General features: G+C 42.2%; 1 long non-coding RNA gene across 1 annotated transcript; it reads left to right on the forward strand.

Annotated features, from left to right (window-relative positions):
* The first annotated feature begins 3,058 nt into the window (after positions 1-3,058).
* Positions 3,059-4,151, forward strand: LOC148909845 (uncharacterized). Its single transcript, XR_016120311.1, has 3 exons — positions 3,059-3,194; positions 3,622-3,654; positions 3,772-4,151. It is a non-coding gene; the product is annotated as an uncharacterized LOC148909845 (long non-coding RNA).
* The last annotated feature ends 693 nt before the right edge of the window (positions 4,152-4,844 follow it).

The following is a 4,844-nucleotide window of genomic DNA, read 5'->3' on the forward strand; positions in this document are numbered from 1 at the left end:
CAGAAGGGTGTCTGGTAGACTGGGGGTTGCATGGAGGAGAAATGTCTGGTGCATGGTATTAAAAGTATACCTCTTCTGTTACTTGTTTTAGCTATTTCCGCGTCTTATTAGTTCCTGTGTCTTTCCCTTCAACTACGACACGATCAAAATCTGATCCAAGGTTTCTTTCAAAGTCACATGATTCCGAGCACGGCATTCAACTGAACCCTGTCTTAATTAGAAGATCATAAAAAGAACCAAGCGCTTTTTTTTATATATATTATATTTAGCAACAACACCTGTCTTCACTAACTGCCTCAATAAATTACCGAGTTCAATGAGCCATTGTGAATCTTCTACAAGCTCCCCAAGATCAATGTCTAAATTGAGAGCAATCTAACCAAACCCTTCTCGTCCCGCTCTCCATGGCCTGTGCAAGTGGGCGCACCTCCCAACCACTACCTTCTGGTCGATACTGTCTCAAATCGACCGATACCCTCTCCTGAAATAATACAAAGCACAACAAATAACAAAGTTACTTCAATGAAACGCGGCAATCGATCGCGTTTTTGTAAGTTCCTTCTTTCAATCCAACACTCCTCTTCACCTTTCGCATCTCGTCCCGCTCTCCATGGCCTGTGCAAGTGGGCGCACCTCCCAACCACTACCTTCTGGTCGATACTGCCTCAAATCGACAGATACCTTCTCCTGAAATAATACAAAGCACAACAAATAACAAAGTTACTTCAATGAAACGCGGCAATCGATCGCGTTTTTGTAAGTTCCTTCTTTCAATCCAACACTCCTCTTCACCTTTCGCATCTCGTCCCGCTCTCCATGGCCTGTGCAAGTGGGCGCACCTCCCAACCACTACCTTCTGGTCGATACTGTCTCAAATCGACCGATACCCTCTCCTGAAATAATACAAAGCACAACAAATAACAAAGTTACTTCAATGAAACGCGGCAATCGATCGCGTTTTGTAAGTTCCTTCTTTCAATCCAACACTCCTCTTCACCTTTCGCATCTCGTCCCGCTCTCCATGGCCTGTGCAAGTGGGCGCACCTCCCAACCACTACCTTCTGGTCGATACTGCCTCAAATCGACAGATACCTTCTCCTGAAATAATACAAAGCACAACAAATAACAAAGTTACTTCAATGAAACGCGGCAATCGATCGCGTTTTTGTAAGTTCCTTCTTTCAATCCAACACTCCTCTTCACCTTTCGCATCTCGTCCCGCTCTCCATGGCCTGTGCAAGTGGGCGCACCTCCCAACCACTACCTTCTGGTCGATACTGTCTCAAATCGACCGATACCTTCTCCTGAAATAATACAAAGCACAACAAATAACAAAGTTACTTCAATGAAACGCGGCAATCGATCGCGTTTTTGTAAGTTCCTTCTTTCAATCCAACACTCCTCTTCACCTTTCGCATCTCGTCCCGCTCTCCATGGCCTGTGCAAGTGGGCGCACCTCCCAACCACTACCTTCTGGTCGATACTGTCTCAAATCGACCGATACCTTCTCCTGAAATAATACAAAGCACAACAAATAACAAAGTTACTTCAATGAAACGCGGCAATCGATCGCGTTTTTGTAAGTTCCTTCTTTCAATCCAACACTCCTCTTCACCTTTCGCATCTCGTCCCGCTCTCCATGGCCTGTGCAAGTGGGCGCACCTCCCAACCACTACCTTCTGGTCGATACTGTCTCAAATCGACCGATACCTTCTCCTGAAATAATACAAAGCACAACAAATAACAAAGTTACTTCAATGAAACGCGGCAATCGATCGCGTTTTTGTAAGTTCCTTCTTTCAATCCAACACTCCTCTTCACCTTTCGCATCTCGTCCCGCTCTCCATGGCCTGTGCAAGTGGGCGCACCTCCCAACCACTACCTTCTGGTCGATACTGTCTCAAATCGACCGATACCTTCTCCTGAAATAATACAAAGCACAACAAATAACAAAGTTACTTCAATGAAACGCGGCAATCGATCGCGTTTTTGTAAGTTCCTTCTTTCAATCCAACACTCCTCTTCACCTTTCGCATCTCGTCCCGCTCTCCATGGCCTGTGCAAGTGGGCGCACCTCCCAACCACTACCTTCTGGTCGATACTGTCTCAAATCGACAGATACCTTCTCCTGAAATAATACAAAGCACAACAAATAACAAAGTTACTTCAATGAAACGCGGCAATCGATCGCGTTTTTGTAAGTTCCTTCTTTCAATCCAACACTCCTCTTCACCTTTCGCATCTCGTCCCGCTCTCCATGGCCTGTGCAAGTGGGCGCACCTCCCAACCACTACCTTCTGGTCGATACTGTCTCAAATCGACCGATACCTTCTCCTGAAATAATACAAAGCACAACAAATAACAAAGTTACTTCAATGAAACGCGGCAATCGATCGCGTTTTTGTAAGTGATATTAAGACTGGACAGGCGGGCTTCTGATTGGTCGAGCAAGCAGCTCAGATTATCCTCAGATATCAACGCCGAAAAGTCATCATGGAAAACCTATAATAGCAGTAGCTGACGATAAATTTTTGGCCTAGAGCCCGTTCTATCTATCATACGGAATAAAAACGTGGTTAAGAGAAATCTAAAAAAGCCACTCCAATCAAAAAGATGTCTTCCGTTTCATCTTCCACGCCGACCCCACCCTACCCCTGTGAGAAGCCCGTTTCCGTCCCAATATCGATTAGAACCTCGATTACATGTTGTCACCTCACGTGCATGTCTTTGGAATGCGAAGGTAAGTTGAAAATGTATAAATTTCTGTCTTCCAAATGTAGTACGATTTATTCTGTTTTGATGGGATTCGTTCACTCTAAAAGTATTGCATTCCATGCCCATATGTTCCTAGCATTCGTTTTCTTTGAAGATATTACGATAGAAAGCGTTCTTTTAAGTAGTTCGCTTACTTGATCTCGCTCATATATTTAGAATTGAATGTGGTATAATTAAGAAAGCTAGAACTTCAATACAGCCTACCTGAACATCAAATGCACAATCCTCCATCTCATTTATTTTGTATGGTATGTGACAAAAAAAGAACAATAATATTTGCAAGGTTCAATAACGCCGAAGTTTACAAGAACGATATGCATTTATGACTCAAAACGAGGCTCATTCAAATTATTCATTACTTACTTTTTGCAACTTACATTTGTTTTCTTTCAGAAACACGGCCATGTCTAGACAAAGTGGTATGTACTGGCATCATATATCGAAATCGATTGTTGGATTGTTTTTTTCTTTCAATTTTTCTTTTACCTTTTGGGAATTTTGCTTTCTAATAAGCGTTCAAAAGTCCTATTGCTTACTATCAATCACGTTACTTTTTTGGAGTTGACTGGGGGGCAACCAGCGGATGCTAAGTCAAAACACATCAAAATGAGTCCTGATCAAGCTATTGTATTTGACTATTTTCACGACATCAAACCAGAAAACAAGAGATCAAAACAGCCTCCAGAATTCTTCAAGCCATCAAAAAAGAGCTATTAATGGAAGTGACGTCTATTCATAGCAACCTATTCGACATCGCGCGCAACATCCCTAATCCCAACGTGCGAGTACTCTCATGCTGAATTAATGACTGAATGTTCACATTCTTTTTTCTTATTCCTTCCTCAGAATATGACGATATGAACGGGGGGGAGAAGATCGGTAAGCATTATGTTTCTTGCGCGTGCGTTTGCCTAGCAAACAATACGTAATTTTTTTTCCCTCGGAGATGATGATAAAGGCGTCTCAGTTTTTTTCCTTTCTTACTTTCATCATAAGACGTAGACCCGCCTCCCCCACCACCAGGCAAAGGAACCAGTAAGTTTTTACGTTTGTATAGTTTTTTTTTTTTTTACTTCATGTATGCTTTGCATGTGCTCGTGCGATGATCTACATGATGATAAAGGCGTCTCAGTTTTTTCCTTTCTTACTTTCATCATAAGACGTAGACCCGCCTCCCCCACCACCAGGCAAAGGAACCAGTAAGTTTTTACGTTTGTATAGTTTTTTTTTTTTTTTACTTCATGTATGCTTTGCATGTGCTCGTGCGATGATCTACATGATGATAAAGGCGTCTCAGTTTTTTCCTTTCTTACTTTCATCATAAGACGTAGACCCGCCTCCCCCACCACCAGGCAAAGGAACCAGTAAGTTTTTACGTTTGTATAGCTTTTTTAAAATTTCATGTATGCTTTGCATGTGCTCGTGCGATGATCTACATGATGATAAAGGCGTCTCAGTTTTTTTCCTTTCTTACTTTCATCAGAAGACTTACACGCGCCTCCCCCACCACCCGGCAAAGGAACCAGTAAGTTTTTACGTTTGTATAGCTTTTTTTTTTACTTCATGTATGCTTTGCATGTGCTCGTGCGATGATCTACGTGATGATAAAGGCGTCTCAGTTTTTTCCTTTCTTACTTTCATCACTAGACCTAGACCCGCCTCCCCCAGCAACGACAGGAAGAAGTAAGTTTTTACGTTGTTAAAGTTTTTAATTTTTTTTATATCATATTTCACACCACCTAGAGTTTACATTACAGTTCTACATTTTTTACAAAAAAGGTTTACAATACAATAAGTTTATACAATTACATAATAAAACTCATAAATCGGGAAAGTATTTTTAATTTTTGGCAAGTCTTTGAAGGCATGCGCTCTTGAACCGGAAGTCCAAGGAATCCTGGTCTCAAAAAATGGATTATGCAATGTTGTTACGTAATGCTGGTAGAAAAGAAAAACATTCGACATCGCAGCCTTACGATCGACTTCTTTTCTTTTCTAGGGCGCACTGGATACTGTTACAAATGTGGCGGCCGGGGGCACAAACAGGCGGCTTGCCCGGCCGCCACTGC

This window comes from Actinia tenebrosa, unplaced genomic scaffold, assembly GCF_029948245.1.
Source record: "Actinia tenebrosa isolate PJP-AT-01 unplaced genomic scaffold, QUT_ActTen_1.0 PGA_scaffold1__47_contigs__length_23844297, whole genome shotgun sequence".
NCBI lineage: Eukaryota > Metazoa > Cnidaria > Anthozoa > Actiniaria > Actiniidae > Actinia > Actinia tenebrosa.